Below are 12,402 nucleotides of genomic sequence, written 5' to 3' on the forward strand. Positions count from 1 at the left end.
GATAGATAGATAGATAGATAGCTAGCTCTACTCGATAGATCTCGCTCTCTCGAGCTCAGCTCGATGCTATAGCTCGCTAGCTCGATAGATCGCTCGCTCGCTCGCTCGCTCGCTAGCTCCTGCTCGATCGCTCGCTCGCTCGCTAGATCGCTCGCTCGCTCGATCGCTCGCTCGCTCTCTCGCTCGCTCGCTCGCTCGCTCGCTCGCTCGCTCGCTCGCTCGCTCGCTCGCTCGCTCGCTCGCTCGCTCGCTCGCTCGCTCGCTCGCTCGCTCGCTCCTCGCTCGCTGCTCGCTCGCTCTCGCTCGCTCGCTCGCTCGCTCCGCTCGCTCGCTCGTCGCTCGCTCGCTCGCTCGCTCGCTCGCTCGCTCGCTCGCTCGCTCGCTCGCTCGCTCTCTCGCTCGCTCTCGCTCGCTCGCTCGCTCGCTCGCTCGCTCGCTCGCTCGCTCGCTCGCTCGCTCTCGTCGCTCGCTCGCTGCTGCTCGCTCGCTCGCTCTCTCGCTCGCTCGCTCGCTCGCTCTCTCGCTCGCTCGCTCGCTCGCTCGCTCGCTCGCTCGCTCGCTCGCTCGCTCGCTCGCTCGCTCGCTCGCTCGCTCGCTCGCTCGCTCGCTCTCTCGCTCGCTCCTCTCGCTCGCTCGCTCGCTCGCTTCGCTCGCTCGCTCGCTCGCTCGCTCGCTCGCTCGCTCTGCTCGCTCGCTCGCTCGCTCGCTCGCTCGCTCGCTCGCGCTCTCGCTCGCTCCTCGCTCGCTCGCTCGCTCGCTCTCGCTCGCTCGCTCGCTCGCTCGCTCGCTCGCTCGCTCGCTCGCTCGCTCGCTCGCTCGCTCGCTCGCTCGCTCGCTCGCTCGCTCGCTCGCTGCCCTCGCTCTCGTCCTCGCTCTCTCGCTCGCTCGCTCGCTCGCTCGCTCGCTCGCTCGCTCGCTCGCTGCTCGCTCGCTCGCTCGCTCGCTCGCTCGCTCGCTCGCTCGCTCGCTCGCTCGCTCGCTCGCTCGCTCTCTCGCTCGCTCGCTCGCTGCTCGCTCGCTCGCTCGCTCTCGCTCGCTCGCTCGCTCGCTCGCTCGCTCGCTCGCTCGCTGCTCGCTCGCTCGCTCGCTCGCTCGCTCGCTCGCTCGCTCCTCGCTCGCTCGCTCGCTCGCTCGCTCGCTCGCTCGCTCGCTCGCTCGCTCGCTCGCTCTCTCGCTCGCTCGCTCGCTCTCTCGCTCGCTCGCTCGCTCGCTCGCTCGCTCGCTCGCTCGCTCGCTCGCTCGCTCGCTCCTCTCGCTCGCTCGCTCGCTCGCTCGCTCGCTCGCTCGCTCGCTCGCTCGCTCGCTCGCTCGCTCGCTCGCTCGCTCGCTCGCTCGCTCGCTCCTCGCTCGCTCGCTCGCTCGCTCGCTCGCTCGCTCGCTCGCTCGCTCGCTCGCTCGCTCGCTCGCTCGCTCGCTCGCTCGCTCCTCGCTCGCTCGCTCGCTCGCTCGCTCGCTCTCGCTCGCTCGCTCCTCGCTCGCTCGCTCGCTCGCTCGCTCGCTCGCTCGCTCGCTCGCTCGCTCGCTCGCTCGCTCGCTCGCTCGCTCGCTCGCTCGCTCGCTCGCTCGCTCGCTCGCTCGCTCGCTCGCTCCTCGCTCGCTCGCTCGCTCGCTCGCTCGCTCGCTCGCTCGCTCGCTCGCTCGCTCGCTCGCTCGCTCGCTCGCTCGCGCTCGCTCGCTCGCTCGCTCGCTCGCTCGCTCGCTCGCTCGCTCGCTCGCTCGCTCGCTCGCTCGCTCGCTCGCTCGCTCGCTCGCTCGCTCGCTCGCTCGCTCGCTCCTCGCTCGCTCGCTCGCTCTCTCGCTCGCGCTCGCTCGCTCGCTCGCTCGCTCTCGCTCGCTCGCTCGCTCGCTCGCTCGCTCGCTCGCTCGCTCGCTCGCTCGCTCGCTCGCTCGCTCGCTCGCTCGCTCGCTCGCTCTCGCTCGCTCGCTCGCTCGCTCGCTCGCTCGCTCGCTCGCTCGCTCGCTCGCTCGCTCGCTCGCTCGCTCGCTCGCTCGCTCGTCCTCGCTCGCTCGCTCGCTCGCTCGCTCGCTCGCTCGCTCGCTCGCTCGCTCGCTCGCTCGCTCGCTCGCTCGCTCGCTCGCTCGCTCGCTCGGCTCGCTCGCTCGCTCGCTCGCTCGCTCGCTCGCTCGCTCTCTCCTCTCTCGCTCGTCGCTCGCTCGCTCGCTCGCTCGCTCGCTCGCTCGCTCGCTCGCTCGTCCTCGCTCGCTCGCTCGCTCGCTCGCTCGCTCGCTCGCTGCTCGCTCGCTCTCTCGCTCGCTCGCTCCCGCTAGATCGCTCTCTCGCCTCTCCTTTTTCCGCTTTTTTGGAGATAGTCTGCAGTGTTTAGAAATTTTCTGAACTATTTTAAGGAGGAAATGGGCCTCTTTTCTTTTGCGTTATAATCAGCTCATAAAAGTTTTTGGTTTAATTATACCTAATCGATTACACTTTTGACGCCCACTGTCCTCCTAAATGGTCTTAAGACACGCAAATCTATATTCACACTTTTGTCCATAAACTTTATTCTCTCCCCCTTGATGAAGTAATTTTTCGAGAAATTATAAAAAAATTTATAAAAAAATAAAAAGCAATAATCGTTATTTTATTTATATAAATTAGATAATTTTCTTAACATGCAAAAGTTAAATGTTTTTTTTTTTATTTTAAAATATTAATTCTAATAAAATAATTTGAAAGAAATCAGGTCACAATCATTATCATTTGTTATTAAATATTTCGTTGCACTTTGTTTGTCACTGAGAAAAAACTCTGACTGTAGTATAGAATTGCTGGCAAAATGTAATTTGCATTTTATATAGAAATATGTCTTTTAATATAATAAAACCTATAGAAAATTGAAAAAAAAAACATATTTTATACACAACAACTAACTATAAAAACATTATTAATAACTATTGTTAAACATACATAAGAACAATGTTGGACTGAATGCTTGCCTCTCTATGTGAGTTTCTATTCATATTGATTATTTATTGCACGCAGTGTTATGGTGGTTTGTTGTACCCTACACTAGGTCATACGTAATTCATCTTATTTTCTCTAGAAATTTAAAATTCCTATCAAATAAGGTAATATTTCAAACTCGACTATAGACCAGACTGTACACTAGACAATAGCCAAGACATAGTCTGTAATCTATATATAAACTATAGACTAGACTATAGACTAGACTAGACTATAGACTAGACTAGACTATAGACTAGACTAGACTATAGACTAGACTAGACTATAGACTGGACTATAGACTAGACTATAGACTAGACTATAGACTAGACTATAGACTAGACCTATAGACTAGACTATAGACTAGACTATAGATTGGACTATAGACTAGACTATTGACTAGACTATAGACTAGACTATAGACTAGACTATAGACTATAGACTAACTATAGACTAGACTATACACTAGACTATAGACTAGTCGATAGACTAGACTATACTAGACTATAGACTATAGACTAGACTATAGACTAGACTATAGACTAGACTATAGACTAGACTATAGACTAGACTATAGACTAGACTATAGACTAGACTATAGACTAGACCATAGACTAGACTATAGACTAGACTATAGACTAGACTATAGACTAGACTATAGACTAGACTATAGACTAGACTATAGACTAGACTATAGACTAGACTATAGACTAGACTATAGTCTAGACTATAGACTAGACTATAGACTAGACTATAGACTAGACTATAGACTAGACTATAGACTAGACTATAGACTAGACTATAGACTAGACTATAGACTAGACTATAGACTAGACTATAGACTAGACTATAGACTAGACTATAGACTAGACTATAGACTAGACTATAGACTAGACTATAGACTAGACTATAGACTAGACTATAGACTAGACTATAGACTAGACTATAGACTAGACTATAGACTAGACTATAGACTAGACTATAGACTAGACTATAGACTAGACTATAGACATAGACTATAGACTAGACTATAGACTAGACTATAGACTAGACTATAGACTAGACTATAGACTAGACTATAGACTAGACTATAACTAGACATAGACTAGACTATAGACTAGACTATAGACTAGACTATAGACTAGACTATAGACTAGACGATAGACTAGACTATAGACTAGACTATAGACTAGACTATAGACTAGACTATAGACTAGACTATAGACTAGACTATAGACTAGACTATAGACTAGACTATAGACTAGACTATAGACTAGACTATAGACTAGACTATAGACTAGACTATAGACTAGACTATAGACTGAGACTATAGACTAGACTATAGACTAGACTATAGACTAGACTATAGACTAGACTATAGACTAGACTATAGACTAGACTATAGACTAGACTATAGACTAGACTATAGACTAGACTATAGACTAGACCTATAGACTAGACTATAGACTAGACTATAGACTAGACTATAGACTAGACTAAGACTAGACTATAGACTAGACTATAGACTAGACTATAGACTAGACTATAGACTAGACTATAGACTAGACTATAGACTGGACTACAGACTAGGCTATAGACTAGACTATAGACTAGACTATAGATTAGACTATAGGCTAGACTAGACTATAGATTAGACTATAGGCTAGACTAAACTATAGACAATACTATAGGCGATTAGATTTAAGGCTAGACTAGATATAGATTATAGTTGTCTACTCAATACCTATAGGGTATCAAAAGATCATGTTAGACCCTGAATATTTTATCTCATATTTCTTCAAGTCGTGTTAGTTTAGTATGTAGTTTTTATATGTAAATTACATGTTCTTTCTAGTCATTTAGTATTGTAAATGTTCATTCATTCATTTGTCTCTGCCCAATTGATCTATTTGACATGACGCGTGAAATAAACCACCAACAGCGTTTTTGTATTGTTGTAAATATATAAGTATGTTTTTTTAAAAATTAATTGTTCATACTTTGTTATTGTTGTTGAGGGCATTTTTCAACGCATTCGCATAACTCTAGATGTGATCTAAAAAAATTGTAGTGTAAACTTTTACATTAATATGCTTAAATTGTTATCGCCTCAAACGAAGTGCGTTACTCTGCATAATAATTAAGTCTAGTTATACTAGAAGAATGCTTCAAGGGGCTAAAGATTATGATCTTTTTTTGAATACAATTTACTCTATTATTAATTGAGGTATATGTAAATATTTTTGTGTGTCAGAATACACCCAAATATTTACACGCATTGGAAAATATGTATGCGTAAGAGATATGAATACTTTATATTGTTTAAATAAATAAAATTAAACTAAATTGTTAAACAGAAAAAGATAGATCTGCGATCCTGCCAGGAGTCGAACCTGGAATCTTCTGATCCGTAGTCAGACGCGTTATCCATTGCGCCACAGGACCGATGTGTTGGGCCTGGATATATAAATAATTTTCCAGACGTGTTCATAATATATTCCAATATTTAGAATTATTTAATGGGATTGATTATCTATAATAAAGTGTTAATAAATGTTTATCAATCTTTTATATCAAAATTTCTTTAAACATTAATTAACAACTTTTCGTGATCGTTATCTATTTAAAATGTTTATAATAATTATTAAAACGTTTTTTGTAAAACAATATCTTTAACATTGATTTACAAATGTTTTCTTAAACACCAATAAACATTTTATTATAAAGAAAAACACTACTATCAACTAGCAACATTATTATTTCTATTTTATCATTATTTAGATCTAATGACAGCTGTCATATTTACTAAAATAACAACAACCAACATCCACAGCATCCATAAAATATTTGATTAGATCTTAGAAAATGATTTTAAATGACAACCATTAAGTTGAAAAAAAGCCACAAACCAAGAAAAATTTAAAAAACAAAAAATAAAATCGTTGCAACTAAGTAAATGGCGCCAATTTCATTGATTATTTTAACAACTTTTAAATTGTTAATTTAATACGTATTAAATATGTTCTTTTTCGTTTTGTATTATTAATAATTCTTAATGGGGAGTCCAGTCCAAATTGACACCAATAAGAAGTTAAGACAAAAACGAATTTTAAAAGAGCTACATATATTTTTATATATAATGAAGACTATAAACCTATCTATTGAGACTGATATCTTGAGGCAAAAACGAACTTTAAAAGACCTATAGACTGATTTATAGTCAATACTTTAGTCCGATCTATAGACAAGACTAATGTCAAGACTATTATAGACTTATCTATTGTCAAGATTATAGACAGATATATAGTCAAGACTTTAGACTATTCTGTAGTCAAAACTATAGACTGATATATAGTCAAGACTATAGACTGATTTATAGTTAAGATTATAGACTGATTTATAGTTAAGATTATAAACTGATCTAGAGTCAAGTCTTTAGACTGATCTATATTTAGGACTATAGACTGAACTATAGTTAAGACTATAGACTGATCTATAGTCAAGACTATAGAATGATCTATAGTCAAGACTATGGAATGATCTTTTTCAAGTCTATATACAGATCTTTAGTCAAGAATATAGACTGATCTATAACTAAGACTGTAGACTGATCTATAGTCAAAACTATAGACTGATCTATAGTCAAGACTATAGTCTGAACTATAGTCAAGACTATAGACTTATATATAGTCAAGACTATAGATCGTTCTAGAGTCAAGATCTTTAGTCAAGACTGATTTATACTCTAGACTCTAGACCGTTCTATAGTCGAGATTATACCTTGTTCTACAGTCGAGACTATAGACTGTAAAGATCATAGACTGATCTTTGATCTAGACCATAGACTGTTCTATAGTAAAGACTATAGACTGTTCTATAGTCAAGACAATAGACCTTTCTCTAGTCAAGACTATAGACTGACATATAGTCAAGAAACTATACTGATCTACAGTCAAGACTATAGAATGATCTACACAAGACTATAGACTGATCTACAGTCAAGACCATAGACTGATCTATAGTCAAGACTGTAGATCGTTCTATAGTGAAGACTATAGACTGTTCTATAGTCAAGACTATAGACTAACCTATAGTCAAGACTATAGAATGATCTATAGTGAAGACCATAGACTGATCTATAGTCAAGACTATAGAGTTATATGTAGTCAAGACTATAGATTGATCTAAAGTCAAGACTATAGACTGACCTATAGTCAAGAAAATAGACTGATCTACAGTCAAGACTATAGAGTCTAGAGTCAAGATCTTTTTATAGTCTAGACTCTAGACCGTTCTATAGTCGAGATTATACCCTGTTCTACAGGCGAGACTATAGATTGTCCAGATCATAGACTGATCTTTGATCAAGACCATAGACTGTTCTATAGTAAAGACTATAGACTGTTCTATAGTCAAGACAATAGACCTTTCTCTAGTCAAGACTATAGACTGACATATAGTCAAGAAACTATACTGATCTACAGTCAAGACTATAGAATGATCTACACAAGACTATAGACTGATCTACAGTCAAGACTATAGACTGATCTATAGTCAAGACTGTAGATCGTTCTATAGTAAAGACTACAGACTGTTCTATAGTCAAGACTATAGACTAGCCTATAGTCAAGACTATAGAATGATCTATAGTGAAGACCATAGACTGATCTATAGTCAAGACTATAGACTTATATATAGTCAAGACTATAGATTGATCTAAATTCAAGACTATAGACTGACCTATAGTCAAGAAAATAGACTGATCTACAGTCAAGACTATAGAATGATCTACACAAGACTATAAACCGTTCTATAGTCAAGACTATAGACTGTTCTAGAGTCAAAACTATAGACTGTTCTATAGTCAAGATTACAGACTGTTCCATAGTTAAGACTATAGATTGATCTATAGTCTATTGTTAAGACTGATTACTGTATCGTCTATATAGTCTATATATTGACTGTTCAAGATTATAGCCAAGACTTTTTTGATATAACAAGATTTTAGTGGGTTTGGAATTTCAGATAATCCATAAAATTTAATTCACTTTAAGCCTTCAATTTATTAGAAAAACTTGATATACTCTTAGCTTTCTTATAAATGCAATCGGCAAAAAACAATAATTTTTTAAATTGCAATATTTCATAATTCTTAAAAACAAAAGATGTATTGATAGACTGCTGACAGCAATAAATACTATAGAAAACATTAAAGCGAAAATACTTAATAAAATAATTTGTTATTAACTCAAAAACAAATATTATGATTGATGAGTTTTTCTACAAAACAACCATCAAAGACTCAATAACAAATAAATTTTTTAATAAATTGGAACAATGACACCCATGGTTTAAAAAAATTCTTAAAAATAATTCTTAAAATGTTTTAGTATTTACATATTAAACTAAATTAATGTTAGTTAATCTTTTAAACTTTTTAACATTTAGCTGTTAATCTAATCAGTTTTTAGTTTGTTTTTTTAATTAAATCTGCCAAACAACCATATTAATTATTTAAAGTTCTCCAACGTGCAGTAATTCTCAAGGTATTAAACATCACAACTAATCAACTCAAATCGAAAATGTGCATTTTAAGAACATTTTTTACAAACTGTTTTTAATTACTTTGCCAAGTTTTTTTTCGAATTTTTTTAAGTTTAAAAAAACACACCTTAGAAAAATATGTGTGATTTTTTTTGGTGGTAAAATTCGATTAACACATCATTTAAATAGCAAACAGTTCATAACATAAATTATTATTTACTCACCTGTAGACAATTTGTAATTAATTATTATTTATTTAACAAACAAGTTTTGCCGAAGAATAATAAACGACAACATCAAACATTTTGTACGTGATGCATGTCTCTATTAACTTAAATTTATAATTAAAACTTAATTAAATGTTTATTATAAATTATAACTGGTAATTACTTCTTTAACACTTTGCATATGTTTTTTTATACACCCAAAATATTTTTATAAAAAAATTGCAAAAAACGAATGCCCCGGGTGAGGCTCGAACTCACGACCTTAAGATTATGAGACTTACGCGCTGCCTACTGCGCCACCGAGGCTATGGGTAACGGAGGTATTAAGCTATATTAGAACTAATGGCCCGCATTACTAAACTTGCAAAAGTTCTTTATAGAAAGAACTTTCTGCTAAATGCTTTCAAAAGTAAAAGCTTTTTTGCACAGTGTTTAGCATTGAATTATATATGCTCAGGGACCCATATAAAGGTAATGTTAAGCAGATCTTTCTTGTATTAGTTAAGACTATAGACTGTTGACTGTTCTATAGTCAAGACTACGAACTGTTGACTGTTCTACAGTCAAGACTAAAGACAGTGCTATAGTCAAGACATTAAACAGTTCTATAGTCAAGAGTATAGACTGTTGACTGTTCTACAGTCAAGACTATGGACTGTTGACTGCTCTATAGTCAAGTGCTATAGTCAAGACTATAGACCGTTCTATAGTCAAGACTATAGACCGTTCTATAGTCAAGACTATAGACCGTTCTATAGTCAAGACTATAGACCGTTCTATAGTCAAGACTATAGACTGTTCTATAGTCAAGACTATAGACCTGTTCTATAGTCAAGACTATAGACTGTTCTATAGTCAAGACTATAGACTGTTCTATAGTCAAGACTATAGACTGTTCTATAGTCAAGACTATAGACTGTTCTATAGTCAAGACTATAGACTGTTCTATAGTCAAGACTATAGACTGTTCTATAGTCAAGACTATAGACTGTTCTATAGTCAAGACTATAGACTGTTCTATAGTCAAGACTATAGAATGTTCTATAGTCAAGACTATAGACTGTTCTATAGTCAAGACTATAGAATGTTCTATAGTCAAGACTATAGAATGTTCTATAGTCAAGACTATAGAATGTTCTATAGTCAAGACTATAGAATGTTCTATAGTCAAGACTATAGAATGTTCTATAGTCAAGACTATAGAATGTTCTATAGTCAAGACTATAGAATGTTCTATAGTCAAGACTATAGAATGTTCTATAGTCAAGACTATAGACAGTGCCATAGTCAAGACTATAGACAGTGCCATAGTCAAGACTATAGACAGTGCCATAGTCAAGACTATAGACAGTGCCATAGTCAAGACTATAGACAGTGCCATAGTCAAGACTATAGACAGTGCCATAGTCAAGACTATAGACAGTGCCATAGTCAAGACTATAGACAGTGCCATAGTCAAGACCATAGACAGTGCTATAGTCAAGATCATAGGCAGTGCTACAGTCAAGATCATACAGTGCTACAATCAAAATATAGACTGTTTTATAGTCAAGAATATAGACTGTTCTATAGTCAATAGTATACACTGTTCTATAGTTAAGACTATTGACGGTCCTATAGGCAATACTGTTCCATAGTCAAGAGTATAGACTGTTCTATAGTTAAGACTATTGACGGTCCTATTGTCAATACTGTTCTATAGTCAAGAGTATAGACTGTTCTATAGTTAAGACTATTGACGGTCCTATAGTCAATACTATTGACGGTCCTATAGTCAAGACTATAGACTGTTCTATAGTCAAGAGTATAGACTGTTCTGCAAATAACTTTCCAATTGAGAAAAACATCGAAATCTGTGATCACAAAAATTGTTTTCCCTAACGCGAATCTCCTGTTGTGAAAGTATTGGCAACTCTGAACCCCATAAAAAGCCCTTCATGTTAAAAAACACAATAATTATTTCTTTGAGCTTTACTCACACTCACTACTAATAGTAGAGTTAAAAATAAAACATAAACGAAAAAACAGACTTTAAAAAGCTTCCGCCAAAGTAAGAATACAAAAAGCTTTTACTAAGAATAAACAGCAAACAATTGAATGTGTGTGAACGAATGTGTGTGCAATATTACAAAAATATGAAAAGAACTTTATTTTGGCAGTTTTGATAAACAGTTTAGCCGGTGAAGGTGGTTGTTGTGTGGAAAGATCATGAAGGAATTTTTAATAATTTAATAAAATAAGTTTTTTTTAAAGAAAATTTTCAATTAAAAGGAGATAAATTTAATAAAATACAATTTTTTATAAAAATAGAAAAACGTAAGTAGAAAAGTAATTATTTTATTAGTATGACCAGCCGGCGGGCTGGGTTGTCTGTGTGTTTTGTTGGTCATACTGTCTGCTGCAAACAAACATATTCTTGCGAACACATGTATGTTTATGGACAACGTAATTATGTGTAAAGCTGTTTATAACTGTAAATTGTAAATACAATTGACAACAACAATTTGAATGTTGGTGAAAAAATATAAATTCTTTTTTTTTAATAATTTCATTAAAAAAATTAAGTCTCAATAAGAAGTGCAAGTATTGGCTAAAAATACTCTTTTAAAAAAAATGCTTTACGACATTTTTAAAAACAATTAAAGCTTTTTTTAATACATTTTTTTGTTTCTAAAGCTTGCTCATTTATTGTCAAATTAGGGAAGCTACAAAAATAAACGGGTAATTATTGCAAAATGTTTTTTTTTGTTAAATTGTGTAAATTCAATTTTTTTAAAAAGTTTAATGAACTTCAAATCCAAAAGAACAACAACAACCAGACGACGTCTACCACATACAGAAGCAAACCTTCAGCAACATAATGACGATGACGTATTCCTTTGCAAATACAAAAAAAACGTGACTTTTTTACACTCTTTATGTGTTGATACCACAAACCAATACCAACATATTTTGTGTTAATTAGTGGGGCTAGAGGGTTGTAACTTAATTAGTGGCATTTATATTAATTTAATTTGCTCTTGTTAGTTTACCACCTGCATGAAAATATTATTAAAACATTCGACAAAATATCCTTAACCAATCAAGTAGTCAAAACAATATAGAAAAGCTTTCCTTTTTAACAGACACCATTAATAAAAAAAACCATCAGTACAAGCAACAAAAACATTGCCACCAACATAAAAACAACGCGTCATTTCCTTATTTCATTTTCCTCCTATGTTTGTAAAACAAAACATAAACCAAAAAACAACAAAAAAAACTGCATTAAAGCTTTTGCTCAGGGCCCTTTTTATTGTGCGAAAGCAACAACATAAAACATTATGTTTTAAAGTAAAAAGCTTTTTTTGTCCATGTTGTTTTTATTAAGCTGATTCTATACAAAATTAATGCAGAAACATCTGTCTGGCAGTTTGTACTTTTTTCAAAATGCTTTTTACTTCAAAGATGGGAGTTGTTAATTACTTTACGTTTTTTTAATAAAATTTTAAATTAGTGAACTTTTAACTGTTATTCTTCATTTCAATAAATTGTGAAATTTCCTACTTACAAATTTTAATTATTTTAGTAATTTGAAATCATTACTCATGTGGTAAAACATATGACGAAATTCTAGTAAATGTAGTATCAAGAAAAGCTTCTTGTAATAGGTATTTATACCTTCTCACTGTTCGAAACTTTCGCTCTATT

The 12,402-nt window shown here is 37.8% G+C and overlaps 2 non-coding genes across 2 annotated transcripts; both read right to left on the bottom strand.

Moving 5' to 3' along the window:
- Positions 1 to 5,313: 5,313 nt before the first annotated feature.
- Trnar-acg lies at positions 5,314 to 5,386 on the bottom strand. Its single transcript has one exon. It is a non-coding gene; the product is annotated as a tRNA-Arg (tRNA).
- Positions 5,387 to 8,945: 3,559 nt separating this feature from the next.
- Positions 8,946 to 9,018, bottom strand: Trnam-cau. The gene has a single exon. It is a non-coding gene; the product is annotated as a tRNA-Met (tRNA).
- Positions 9,019 to 12,402: the final 3,384 nt, after the last annotated feature.

This window comes from Lucilia sericata, unplaced genomic scaffold (genome assembly GCF_015586225.1).
Source record: "Lucilia sericata isolate MDLA Ls3-8-SP2 unplaced genomic scaffold, ASM1558622v1 Contig002887F_arrow, whole genome shotgun sequence".
Taxonomy (NCBI): Eukaryota; Metazoa; Arthropoda; class Insecta; order Diptera; family Calliphoridae; genus Lucilia; species Lucilia sericata.